The sequence below is a fragment of the Pogoniulus pusillus genome, chromosome 25 (assembly GCF_015220805.1).
Source record: "Pogoniulus pusillus isolate bPogPus1 chromosome 25, bPogPus1.pri, whole genome shotgun sequence".
Taxonomy (NCBI): domain Eukaryota; kingdom Metazoa; phylum Chordata; class Aves; order Piciformes; family Lybiidae; genus Pogoniulus; species Pogoniulus pusillus.
In genome coordinates this window covers 11,340,881-11,355,376 of record NC_087288.1, presented here as the reverse complement: position 1 = coordinate 11,355,376, position 14,496 = coordinate 11,340,881, and the positions used below count along the sequence as shown (strand labels likewise).

The following is a 14,496-nucleotide window of genomic DNA, read 5'->3' as shown; positions in this document are numbered from 1 at the left end:
AGACAGTTGTAGACAGCAATGAGCTCTGCCCTGAGCCTCCTCTCCTCCAGGCTGCACACCCCCAGCTCCCTCAGCCTCTCCTTACAGGGCTGGGTTCCAGGCATCTCACCAGCTTCTTTGACCTTCTCTGGACATGTTACAGTACCTCAACATCTCTCTTGAATTGAGGAGCCCAGAACTGGACACAGCACTCAAGATGTGGCCTGTCCCTTTGCAGGGCTCTCTTACCCTCCAACAGATCCACACCTGCTCCTAGCTTGGTGTTGTCTGCAAACTTACTGATGGTCGATCTAGTAGATGCTGCTTAGGTAATGTTGTATTATGGCAGAGAGTAACAGAAGGCAAATTCCTCAGTGCTCAAACAAGGGAAAAACTTGTCAAAACTCCAAAAGTATTTTGTGGCAGCCTTCTGAGCAAAATTATGCTTTACCTGCAAGATTTTTCAGAGAATGCTTCTTGATGCAGCTGCAGGATTAGGACAGGTCCAGTGTTGCATCAGCAAGAAACTGGGGATCTGAACTGGATCTTGGAATCCAAAAGTCAGTGTTAAAGTTCAGGAGAAATCCTCACTTTCACATTATATGGCCTCTGTCAGAGTGGTGACCAGTTTTCTCCAAGGCTTCACTCCTGTTGGACTCAGGCTAACTGAAAATGAGATTCTGGTTACTCATACCAATGGGTACAGTCACCTTACATCTGCAAGAGAAGTCACCTAAATCAGTGTTAGAAATTACCTTTTCCTAGGATCGTTTAGGGTGCTATGGTGGTAGGTGTTCTCCACCTGCTGGGGTTGCCCATGTGAAGCTTACCAGAGCATGGCAGCCATTCCTTACTCTGTGGAGAAGTGACAGCAGGGAGGCTTGTATTTATGGCCAGAGTTAGCTACCTCTTCCATTCTGATCTTTTAGTTAAGGTTTAAAAGGCTCCAAGGATATGAAAATGTTGCATTCATGTCCCTGCTGTGTTTATGGAGACGGGAACAGATCTAACAGTAAAAATTCTTTTGTTCTCTTCTCTGTCTCTCAAAACACCCAGTGAAGGAACTCCAGAGGAAAAAGGGAGATGTGAGTTCAGGTCTCTAGTCCTGCAGTGACATTTAAAACACAGGCCTGTCGTATCATACAATCATAGAATGGCTTAGGTTGGAATCAGAGATCTTCCTCTCCAGTCCTCTTGGCCAAGTACTCCTACCTGGAGTACTTGGGCAGTCCAGTTCTGGAGTCACTATTACAAGAGGGATATAGAGGTGATGGAAGGTGTCCAGAGAAGGGCCATGAGGATGACCAGAGGGCTGGAGCTGCTCTGCTCCAGAAGAGACTGAGGGAGTTGGGACTGTTCAGTCTGGAGAGAAGAAGCCTCCCAGGTGACCTTCTTGTGGCCTTCCAGTATCTGAAGGGGGCCTACAGGAAAGCTGGGGAGGGACTTTTTAGGTTCTCAGGTAGTGACAGGATTAGGGGGAATGGAACAAAGCTAGAAAAGCATAGATTCAGACTGTCCGTGAGGAGGAAGTTCTTCACCATGAGGGTGGTGAGACCCTGGAACAGGTTGCCCAGGGAGGTGGTGGAAGCCTCATCCCTGGAGGTGTTTAAGGCCAGTCTGGATGAGGCTCTGGCCAGCCCGATCTAGTGTGAGGTGTCCCTGCCCATGGCAGGGGGGTTGGAACTAGATGATCCTTGGGGTCCCTTCTAACCCTGCCTGATTCTGTGATTCTATGATTCTAAGTGCCTGGATGGGGCACTTAGTGCCATGGTCTAGTTGCTTGGTGGGTGCTAGGTTGGACTGGGTGATCTTGGAGGTCTCTTCCAACCTGGTTGTTTCTATGATTCTGATTCTAAGACTGGAGCCATAGCAACAGCAGTGACTACCCTTTGCTGAAAGTTAGTCTGTAGCCCTCCTCGCCACTCCTGGGGAAAGGATTCCTCTCACACACAGTCGTGCATGGTCTTCTTTGTGCCAGCTCTTTTTTGTAAGCCATACATGTCTTCATCAACCTGTCACTGCACTCACCAGTAAAACAGGCCCCCAGGTGAAGTCACTGTGAGCTTTTCCCATTTCTCATTCCTGGGCACCAATTGATTTTGGTCTGCAAGCACATATGTGATGAGTGTGTGGGAGGAACATGACTCAGTCCTAGTCATTGTAGTGCTAGTTATTCTTTAACAGCCTCAAATTAGTCTTCACCTGTGAATATCATCTTTATCTGAGGCCTCATTAGTTTACTCAACATAATTAAAAACTTCAGCATATTAATTTTTCTTATAAGCACTGTTAAATGATTGTAACTATTGAATGACATGACACAAGGGGAGCTTTTGGACCGGTTTGTCTTTAGGTTTGTTTGGGAGGTGTTTAAAAACCCAGTATGGAATATATTTGTGTAACATGTCTGTACTTGTTGCACCCAGCAGCAAAGAATGTGCATGTGCAAGGTGGACTTGACAGGCCATAGAGTGTCTGCTGGAGAGCATGTTGCAGTCTGTCTGTGGTTATTGAAGCAACAACAGCCTGGGAGCCTGGCTTCCTAAGTTTATTGAGCCAGAAGCTTCAAACAGAGCTGTGGAGAAGCAAAGGAGTCAGATAGAGAATGGTCCAGTTAAGTGCAATAGCTTTAGGGGCTTAATTTCACAGTAAAGTTGATCTGATCTGAGAGTTAATTGTTGTCCTCAACTGCAATATCCATTCAACCTGTCAGGTGCAGCCATGCTCCTAACTCAAGCTGCCTGGCCTGTTAGCTGAACAGGCTTGGCAGCTTCTCGCTGATGAATGCAACTTCTCTGTGCAGCCAGTGTACAGATCACTGATTGTTGTGCAGTGTGACCACTTGGAGCAAAGTCAGCTTGAAGGGTGCTGGAGAGTGTGAGCCAGGTAAGCTACAGAAGACCCAGGATACATCTTAATTGCACAGTTTTGGTTGTTTTAAGCATTTTGTTTAAGTAGTCTTGGATTTGAGGTGAACGCAGTTAACCAGAGAAATTGCTTCTCTCTCTGATCTGTGCAACCAGGGCTATGCAATTTTTACATCAGCTGGCTTAGGCCAGCACTCTACCACCCACCTTTGGTTCATGTCACAATGAAAGCATAGTACTTCATCCCACTCTACATTTACATTGGGATAATGTGTAGACATTAAATTTTTACCTTTTGATCTCAGAGAAGTCAAAGGCTAAAAAAACGTGGTGAGGTACTTGCTACATAGTCATCAAAAGCTTTGGGAAGGCAGTGGATGAAAGTGAGTGGTTGAAGAGAGCTGGTTTATTTTCACTGCCTCATGCAGTGGGGAGCCAGCAAGCTCCTGCACAACACACAAGTGAGTTTTCCTAAAGACACCTTAACCCTGCAGCTGCCTGCTCACTGCCCAAGTGAGACATGGGCTATTTTTGGATGCTGTGTTCATTGCTCTGAAGCCACATCTTGAGTGTTGTGTCCAGTTCTGGACTCCTCAATTCAAGAGAGATGTTGAGGTACTGGAACATGTTAAGAGAAGGGCAATGAAGCTGGTGAGAGATCTGGAGCACAGCCCTGTGAGGAGAGGCTGAGGGAGCTGGGGGGGGGGTGCAGCCTGCAGAAGAGGAGGCTCAGGACAGACCTCATTGATGCCTACAGCTACCTGAAGGGAGGCTGTAGCCAGGTGGGATTGGTCTCTTCTCCCCTGCAACCAGCAACAGAACAAGGAGACACAGGAGGGAGAGCAGAAAAACACGAGTGGGCAAGCCAGGACATGTATAAGCCTGTGTTGGGCTGTCAGGCCTACCATGACACCCTTCTCAGTCTCCTCTCCTCCAAGCTAAAGACACCCAATTCCCTCGGCCTTTCCTCATAAAGAAGATGTTCCATTCCCTTAATCATCTTTGTGGCTCTGTACTGGACTCGTTGAAGCAGTTCCCTGCCCTTCTTGAACTGTGGAACCCAGACCTGAACACAATATTCCAAACTTTAGCCATCACACTCTTGTGTGGCATCAGTGACTGGAGAAAGTGCAGTCCAGAATTCATTGTGTGTAAGAACTGGAAGATGGCTTTGGTGTGCAAAATTCAGATCCAGTTCTGAACTGTCAAAGGCCACAGCTAGGTTATTACAAAACTAGATTCAGGATTTGCTAACAGGAGTGAGTCTGAATCAGCAGTACAAAGCCCAGGAGACTGTGTGGCAGCATTGTAGGGAAAGGCTAGAAAGTCTGGATAAAAGATGATCTCCTTGAGCCTCTCTAGATTGCCCTTCTGAAAGGCTTTGTGAAATACCTCATAGAAATCATAGAGAAAATAAGGTAAACAGAGGAACTATAACAACTATGTATCTAAACAGTGTCATGTGAAAAGAGACATAGAACCATAGAATCAACCAGGTTGGAAGAGACCTCCAAGTTCATCCAGTCCAACCTAGCACCCAGCCCTAGCCAATCAACTACACCATGGCACTAAGTCTTTTCTTGAACATGTCCAGGGATGGTGACTCCACCACCTCCCTGAGCAGCCCATTCCAATGCCAGTCACTCTCTCTGTGAAGAACTTCCTCTACCAGCACCCCCAGGTCGCTTTCTTCCTGGCTGCTCTCCAGCTGCTCTGTCCACAGCCTGTAGCTCTGCTTGGGGTTCTTGTGGCCAAAGTGTGGAACCCTGCAGTTGGCCCTGTTAAAGCTCATCTCACTGGCCTCTGCCCACCCTTCCAGCCTGTCCATGTCCCTCTGCATTTCATTTTTATTCTTTCCTTTAATCTTAACTGCTTTTTCATGTTGTTGTTGCTTTCCTTTTTGTGTGTGTGTGTGTCTGTGTGTAGTTCTATTTCAGTAGGAGATTTTTTAACAGAATAAAGTGTTTGCTTCCAATTGGGGGATGGTGATTTCAGATAAATTGAGGGTAGATAAAAACCAGCTTTCAAAGCAGAAACTTTTGTATTGAAGCAAGTCACTAAAAACCTAGAAGCAGTATCTGGAGATTTAATTTTAACCAAGTAATTGAAAATGGCCATGCATTACACCATATAAATTGTAGAAGAAAAATGATAGCCTTAAATAGCTCAGTTGTCGTCTAAATGGTGATCTGTTCATTAGTGCTGGGAAATGAAATGGAAATCCATTTCAATTTTCTAGACAATTTAAATTTTATTGTCCATAAAATCCTACAGAACAGCAAAATGGTGTCCTTTCTTGCACACTGCAGAGTGTATTTAATCAGATTTTGTAATGTTAGTACTTCTCCTCATGGTAAAACCTGCTACTCAGAACATTTGTTTCACATCATTCTTTGTTGATAAAAGTGTCCTACCAGAGAGTCTGGCTTTGTATGTTTGCAGTACAGATGGGTTTTGCAGCTGTAGTTTGTTTGTACAGTTAGTTTCTTCTTGATGATCAAATTGGCTTAGTTTAGAGTATGGCTTAGCTTTCACTGAAGTACATATGCTTAAAACATCATCATCAAGATCCCATTCCAGATTTAAACCCCTTTATAGAATCATAGAATCAACCAGGTTGGAAGAGGCCTCCAAGATCATCCAGTCTAACCTAGAACCCAGCCCTAGCCAGTCAACCAGACCATGGCACTAAGTGCCTCAGCCAGGCTTTGCTTGAACACCTCCAGAGAAAGCGACTCCACCACCTCCCTGGGCAGCCCATTCCAATGCCAATCACTCTCTCTGCCAACAACTTCCTCCTAACACCCAGTGTATATCTCCCCTGGCACAACTTGAGACTGTATCCCCTTGTTCTGTTGCTGGTTGCCTGGGAGAAGAGACCAACCCCACCTGGCTACAACCTCCCTTCAGGTAGTTGTAGACAGCAATGAGGTCTGCTCTGAGCCTCCTCTTCTGCAGGCTGCACACCCCCAGCTCCCTCAGCCTCTCCTCACAGGGCTGTGTTCTCAACATCTCTCTTGAATGAGGAGCCCAGAACTGGACACAGCACTCGAAGGTGTGGTCTGACCAGTGCTGAGTACAGGAGCAGAATAACTGCCCTTGTCCTACTGGCCACACTGTTCCTGATCCAGGCCAGGACGACTCTGCTGAAGATGCTCTGATAATTATCTTACCCTTGAGAGGAGTTATAGTTGTTTTAACTGGTTGTGAAAATCAGTACATTTCCTGGCCATTACCTTAAAAGAGATGAACCTGTCTTGTGTGGGGATAAACCATAGAGGAAGAACAGAAAAGTGCCTTTTCTCTGGACTTAGCTTCCATTATCTCAAGTCTTACTTTTGAGTAACCATGCTGACGTTTCTCCTTGCAAACCTTGTTGCTGTTGTGTTATTTTGACTAAAATAAAATTTAATTCCACAGGGAGCTTTCTATGGACTCATTGTTTTAAAAGTAATGGGTCTTTGAAAGTCTACTTAGTATCAAGGGCTCAGGCCATAACTTCAACGGATTGCTATGTATTACTATGACAGTTTGCATATATTGTTCAGTCTGTTTTCAGGCTCTTGGGCTTTTAGGTAGTGATCAGTTTTTCAGTATGCTATTTTTGTTCTGAATTATTCAGTAGCACTGAGCTAAAACTTGCACTGTTTATGATCTTTTGTAATCTTATTGCCTGCATGTTTTCTTGCAGTGCCATACAGCAGAGAGTCATTATTACCTGTTGGAAGAGATAGGCAGAGTTGCTCATTTCAGAGTAAGACTCATTTAGTAGGCAGTGGAATTTTTGCCCTATAAGCATTTATAATAAGGAAAAACTCAGAACTTCTCTATTTTCTTGATCATGTTATATCTGTTGGGATGTGACTCTTCCAAAGTTTTCCTCCTCCCATGAAAATTGGTCTAAAGGTGAGAGTTAGTCCAAACAATCTGACTGAGGAAGACTGGAGGTCTATACTAGCCTGTGTTGGTCCTGAGCATGAACCCAAGTCAAAAGGAGTGTTTTGTGCAGTGCTGGATCCCTTGAGTGGTCTCCTGGAGCTTACAGGCTCTCTGAATCACCTGATGTCTTTTCATGTACCCCTCAGTTGAATTAACTGTGTGAACTTGTAGTACCCTTGGTACTTAGTGGTGAGGAGATGAGAGTTTGATTTTATTTGTGAAGGAGAAGGACTTGATGATCTATGAGGTCTCTTCCAACCTTGATGATACTGTGAGAAGGTCTTTCTGCTTCTTTACCTGTTAGACAAAAATGAGGGATTTTTACTTCCTTCCTAAATTAGACTATTCAAAAGTGGCCTCAAGCTGGGACTGGGTAGGTTTGGATTAGATATTAAGAAAAAAGTTTTTCACAGAGAGATTGGTCAGGGACTGGAATAAGCTGCCCAGGAGGTGGTGGAGTGGAGTCACCCACCCTGGATGTGTTTAAGGGTTGTGCAGATGTGGTGCTTAGGGTTATGGTTCAAGGTGAATCTTGTAGAATAGGGTTAGAGGTTGGACTTGGTGATCCTGAGGCACTTTTCCAACCTGCATGATTCTGTGATTCTAGCAGCTTTAAGAATTTACCTATAAGTTGAGGCAGAACATTTATCTTCTTATCTGGCTTATGATGCACCTTTGGGTGTGAAATGATATTACCCCATTGGGACCACCTAGTCAGTGGAAGTACAGGACCTTACAGAAATACTGTCATTCAAGTGAGAAGAGTCAGGTGAACTTTTTGGGTTGCAAATGCTGTTTATAGAATAAGAACACACAGCCCTATTTTCCAGAAGGTAAGAGAAGGTAGTGATTAGTGATTTCAGAGTGTACCAGTTTGAAGTCTCTTTGTATCCAGGATGCTCTTTAATTACTTTTGGTGTTGTGCTTATGTCATATTCTTTACAGCACAAATAAAATGTAGGACCAGACTCTTATTCCTTAATTTTGCAGCAAAAAGCTTTCTTCCAGAAAGTAAGAGAAGGTAGTGATTAAGGATTTCAGAGTGTACCAGTTTGAAATCTCTTTGTATCCAGGATGCTCTTTAATTACTTTTGGTGTTGTGCTTATATCATATTCTTTACAGCACAAATAAAATGTAGGACTAGACTCTTATTCCTTAATTTTACAGCAAAAAGCTTTCTTCCAGAAAGTAAGAGAAGGTAGTGATTAAGGATTTCAGAGTGTACCAGTTTGAAATCTCTTTGTATCCAGAATGCTCTTTAATTACTTTTGGTGTCATGCTTGTATCATATTCTTTACAGCACAAATAAAATGTAGGACCAGACTCTTATTCCTTAATTTTGCAGCAAAACCCCTTTCTTCCAGGGTTGATGCTGAAGTTTGTTTTATTGGCTTTTATTCACTTTGGCTCAGTTTCCTCCTCTACGCAGTTCTGGTCTGTATGTTTTCCCATGCTGTTTATCTCAGCCCAAACTCCCCGAAGGCAAAAGCAGAATCTGCCAAGAGATTTATACTGCCCACTGTGCTCAGGCTTGTGAAACTCTTGTGAGCCAAAACACCTGTGATTGTTGCTACCAGCTTGTGGGTGCTACTAGATGAAACCAGGATTGAAAAAACCCTTCAGTTTTGAAATGCCCTTAGGGATGCTGGAGTTCAGCATTTTGAATGGTTTGGTGTTTTAGCACCTCTTATTTCTCTTATTCCTTATTAAGTCTTAAAGTGGCAAACTGAAAGTGTTTTTGAGTTGCTGTATAACAGGAGGTTATTTGCCTGTGGGTCTGTGCTGCTGTAGCAGCAGTATGCTTTTATTTTGTAGAGTTAGGAAAGAGTGTGAGGATAGCAGCAGCAGCAGCAGTGGGAGCTGTCTGTGGTGTTTCTTTTGTAGCTGTTCTTAACTCTTCCCTTTCTGCCCTTGGACACTGTAAACAGCCTATTTTAAGGTGCATAGATATTTCTACCGATCTAGTCCTTGGTAGGTACTTAAGTGGTTACTTAGAGCAGCTGTTCCCTTGCTTATGTCTCTGACATGCATTTGGTTGCAGATCTTGATTGTTTTTTTTATTTTTTGTATGGTGATGGGAAGAGGTTAAAGAAAAAGGAATGTTTCTGATGCTGTGTTGTTTAGCCTTATCAACTGTGTCCTCACTGGTGACCTGTCCTTCTGCAGGCAAAGCATTTTCATTGTACCTGGAAACCTGGTCCTTCTGCTCTTACTATGTTCCATCTATCACCAGCAGGGTGATTTCAGGGCAATGAGTATGAGAAGATTTGCAGTAGGACTTGACTAAGAGTTTAATAAAATTTGCCTGTGATCTTTCATCCTGGAAGTCAAATGATTCTGCCACATAGCTTGATGTGACTCTGTCTCATGGCCTAGCCAGTCTTTCTGTTTTGCTCTTTGGTATGCAATTGATTTTCATATGTGTTTGCGATGGTTTGGGTGTTCCCTGCCCTTCTCACACTTAAGAAAATCACCCAGACTAGACTCAGCCAAACTGGAAATTAGAGTGAAGCTTTATGTTCACAGCTTAGCACAATATACAAGCAGATATTTACAATATCTACAACTATAGGCAGAAATATACAAGTTGAAAAAGTAATACAGAAACACAGCAGCCCTCCCAGAAACCAGAGGCCCCCAGGAGGGGCTCCCAACCACCTTTCCACCTTCTTTCCATCCCTCTACCTTGCCCCAGAGTATACCTTATGTGCAAGGTGAGCTGCCAGGATTGGCAAGGGGGTTAGAAAGCCAGAGGATTAGTTACACAGAAGCAGCTCAGGGAGACAGAGACACACACTCTGACAGACACAGTCACTGTGCCTTATCTTTTGAACTCTCTCCAGTAGTTCCTGTCCTTCTTGAACTGGGGAGCCCAGAGCTGGACACAATACTCCAGTTGCAGCCTCACCAGGGCAGAGTAGAGGGGAAGGAGAACCGCCTTTGACCCATTGGCCACACTCTAATTAATGCATCCCAGAATATCATTGGCCTTCTTGGCTGACAAGGGCACATTGCTGGCTCTTGGTTAACTTGTTCTCCACCATCACTATCAGGTCCTTCTCCAGGGAGCTGCTTTCCAGCAGGTCAACCCCTAATTTACACTGATGCAGGGAGTCATTTCTCCCTAGGTTCAGGACTCTACATTTGTCTTTTTTGAATTCCATGAGAGTCACAATTGCCCAACTCTCCAGCCTGTCCAGGTCTCACTGAACTTCAGCACAGCCTTCTGGTGCATTAGCCACCACTCCCAGTTTTGTCATCAGCAAACTTGCTGAGAGTATACTGTTTCTCCATCCAGGTCACTGATGAGTATGTTGAACAGGACAATAACAATAAAGTGCATAATGTTAACTGATCTGTTAGAATGTGGCGGAGTTGTTGTCATTTAATCTTCATTAACTAAAAGAGATGATGTCTCTATACATTATATTAGTAAAAAGTAGATAAAATATTGTAAATAAGAAACTCTGTAATACAGAAAGCTTCCTGAGAAGTAGCAAATCAGGCAGCTCTGCATCTGTCTGATAGAAAATGGGGCAGCCTGTTTAAATTCTGTACTATTCTTGTGCTAGTTTGAGGCAAACTAGAATATTTTAGTGAGAAAAATGAGATTATAGGCTGTGAAAAGGAAACAATGGTGATGTCTGCTGCACTCATAGGCTTGCTGAGATGTATTAAAAAAAGAACACAAACATAGATAAGACAGAGAGTCTCTATCTGTTGGAGTCTGTGTCTGTGTTTTCTCCCTGGGGCTTCTGCTGTGTAACCCGACTAATCCTTCTGCTTCTAACCCCCCTTGCCAATCCTAGCAGCTCACCTTGCACATAAGGCATACTCTGGGATAAGGTAGAGGGGTGGAAAGAAGGTGGAAGGGTGGTTGGGAGCCCCTTCTGGGGACTCTGATTTCTGGGAGGGCTGTTGTGTTTCTGTATTACTTTTAGGTTGCATATTTCTGTCTATAGTTGTAGATATTGCACATGTCTGCTTGTATCTTGTGCTAAGCTGTGAATATAAAGCTCCATTCCTTAACTCCCAGCTGGCTGAATCTAGTCTGGCTGATTTCAAAGGTGTGGGAGGGGGGCAGGGAACTCCCAGACCTTCACAGTTCTGGATGGTTATATAGATAATCAAAAAGTAAAGATTACTTTAGATGCTTTGGTTTCAGGTTGCAAGGTTACGAGTAACAGTTCTACGAAAATGAGTGTTTTAAACAATTCAAATCAGCGTGGCAAACATTTTGATGATAAGTACCTGTTCAGTTTGGTATTTGCCTGCAGCCAGTAATTAACAGTTCCATGCTTTTTGTTGTTGTTGTGTTTTTTTCCAAACTGCATTCTCCCTACCCATAAATAGGCATAATTATGCCTAACCAAGACCCCTAATCACAAGCCATTATAAGATCCTCCATTGTTCTAATCGCACGCGTTAAAACAATGCGCTTTTTCCTCGCACGATTGTGTTAGAATCCATACAGTTATTAATTTCTGCCTCTCTTTTTATCTGATCAGAGTTAATTTTGCGTGACCTCACGATGTGTTATCTAAAAAACTTCTTTGAGGGCAGCAATTTTTGTGGTCGATTTACGGTTGCGTTTCATCTTCAGGGAGAAGCGCAGCTGGTTTTCGAGGCTGCGCTTTCCTCCGCCTATGGACTCAGTAACTCGGTGTGAGCTAGGAACTGGTTAGTGAAACAAAAGTGCAATTATATATTTAAGTCTACTCTTTGTAAATCCAGGGGCTTGCTCTTTGAATAGCTTTTAGGTTATCACAGCATATTCCTTAAGGACTTTGGTTTTAGGTTTTCTGGGTGGTTGGTTTTGCTTGATTGATTTTTGGTTTTGCCCTTTTTTTTTGCCTAGGTTGCTGGGGGTTTTTTTGGGGTTGGTTAGGTTTTTTTTTTTCTTTTTTGGATAGGTGTGTGGGTTTTTTTGTTTCTGTTTGCTTGTTTGTGTTTATTTTTTTGTTTATGTTTTATTATTTTGTTTGATGGTGAAGTGGAACTCCTATTCAGGCAGACTTTCTGAATCGTCTTTCCAGAAGGTGAAATTGAAGGCGGTTTGGTTTTAGAAAGCACTGCAAGTCTTAGGGACAAGATGCAAGAAGTTCACTAGTTGATGTTGGTCTCACTTGTTGCTGTATAGTTCTGTACACATCTTGTATGCAAGGGCATTGGATGAGTGCATATTGAACAAATTATCATCAATCTGATGATTCATCTCAGGGACCGTCAGGCAGCATTTACATCTGTAATTGGAGTAATTGCAGACCTCTCATTCTTACAGAGAGATATTCTTCCCCTTATAAATCTAAAATCAGATCCCTTTTACAGTGGTAGCTGTAACCTGGGACCTATGCTGACTTGTATTTCATAGAATCATACAATCAATCAGGGTAGGAAGGGACCACAATGATCATCTAGTTCCACCCCACCTGCCATAGGCAGGGACACCTTACACTAGATCAGGCTGTCCAGAGCCACATACAGCGTAGTTTCATTTATTTCTCTGTTTTTATTTGTGATATCTTTAAAAGCAGCCTTGCAGAGGAACTTTGCCAGGCTAGATGGGTGGGCAGAGGCCAATGGGATGAGACTGAACAAGGGCAAGTGCAGAGTTCTACACACTGGCCACAACAACCACAAGCAGCACTGCAGGCTGGGGACTGAGTGGCTGGAGAGCAGCCAGGAAGAAAGGGACCTGGCGGTGCTGGTAGACAGCTGAACATGAGCCAGCAGAGTGCCCAGGTGGGCAGGACAGCCAGTGGCATCCTGGCCTGGATCAGGAACAGTGTGGCCAGAAGGACAAGGGAGGTTATTCTGCCCCTGTACTCAGCACTGGTCAGGCCACACCTCGAGTGCTGTGTCCAGTTCTGGGCTCCTCAATTCAAGAGAGATGTTGAGGTACTGGAATGTGTCCACAAGAGGGCGCCAAAGCTGGTGAGGGGCCTGGAGCACAGCCCTGTGAGGAGAGGCTGAGGGAGCTGGGGGTGTGCAGCCTGCAGAAGAGGAGGCTCAGGGCAGAGCTCATTGCTGTCTACAACTGCCTGAAGGGAGGCCGTAGCGAGGTGGGGTTGGTCTCTTCTGCCAGGCAACCAGCAACAGAAGGAGGGAACACAGTCTCAAGCTGTGCCAGATAGGTCTAGGCTGGATGTTAGGAGGAAGCTGTTGGCAGAGAGAGTGATTGGCATTGGAATGGGCTGCCCAGGGAGGTGGTGGAGTTGCCGTGCCTGGAGGTGTTCAAGCAAAGCCTGGCTGAGGCACTTAGTGCCATGGTCTGGTTGATTGGCTATGGCTGGGTGCTAGGTTGGACTGGCTGATCTTGGAGGTCTCTTCCAACCTGCTTGATTGTATGATTCTGTGATTCTTTGGGGAAGAGGTCAGTGTTTGATGTGCTAATGTATCTACCCAATGTTAGGATGCAAGAATCCTGGGCTTTAATGTGTCTTTAATAGCAATAAAGTGGTTATCTAACGTTAAGTTAAAGATTGTATGTTTAAGGACTTTTTAAGAGTAAACAATTAGGAATGTTTTTTTCTTGCTAAGATAATTGTCATAATGGAGCATAGCAGCTGCAATTTGCAGTGGAAATTGCCCTAGGACTGTTCACACCATAATAATCAAAATGAGGAAGTAAAGTTCTGTTTTTTTCTGTAGGCTTCATGTAGCTGGGCAATAATGGAATGGAGCAGGGACTCTGTTTTACCTATTGTGGCCTAGAGCTAAGCATCCCCAGGCTCTCAGCCCTCAGGTCTCACTGTTTGCCAGAGGGCAAGAGTTAACCATGCACACTGTGCTACTTTGAGGCTAACTGGAATATTTTAGTGAGAGAAATGAGATTAGAGGCTGTGAAAAGGGAACAATAGTGATGTCTGCTGCACTCATAGGCTTGCTGAGATGGATAAAAGCAAGCACACAAACACAGATAAGACACAGTGACTGTGTCTGTCAGTGTGTGTCTCTGTCTCCCTGGGCTGCTTCTATGTAATCGTTCTGCTTTCTAACTCCCCTTGCCAATCCTGGCAGCTCGCCTTGCACATAAGACAGACTCTGGGATAAGGTAGAGGGATGGAAAGAAGGTGGAAGGGTGGCTGGGAGCCCCTCCTGGGGCCTCTGGTTTCTGGGAGGGCTGCTGTGTTTCTGTATTACCTTTTTCACTGGAATATTTCTGTCTACAGCTGTAACTACTGCAAATATCTGCTTGAATATTGTCCTAAACTGTGAATATTAATCTCCATCTAATTTCCAGCTTGGCTGAGTCTAGTCTGGGTGATTTCATGAGTGTGCTGGGGGCAGGTAACACCCAAACCATCACACATGGTTACTTCTCCCATCAGCATAAGGAGACGGAGTAGGGAAACATGTCTGGGCCAGCCAGGGCATGCTTAGACCTATTTTGGCCTTCCAGCACAGGCTTCAGCAGGCAGACATTCTCAAGTATTGTGTGTTTTCATCTGCTTCTCTTCACTCCTTGAAATGCTGCCTTTGTCTCTTCCCTGTGTTTATTACACCTATCTTGCTGAGCCAGCTGGTTCCATAACTGCACTGAATGGAGTCAGAAAGGCTGCCCAGTAGTCTGCCTTTGAGGGCTCCAGCTCTCGCCTCAGGCCTTGCTGTTCCTCTGCCTGAAGAATATAAAACATAACGTGAGTTTTTATGTGTTATTAAACTTAGAGTTCTAAGCCACTGACCCGTGGTAGCTGTTTATTGCATATT

At 44.3% G+C, this 14,496-nt stretch overlaps 1 protein-coding gene across 3 annotated transcripts in view; it reads left to right on the top strand.

The window, feature by feature from the left end:
- KCNH1 (potassium voltage-gated channel subfamily H member 1) overlaps positions 1-14,496 on the top strand; it is a 183,025-nt gene that overhangs the window by 86,313 nt on the left and 82,216 nt on the right. The window lies entirely within an intron of this gene.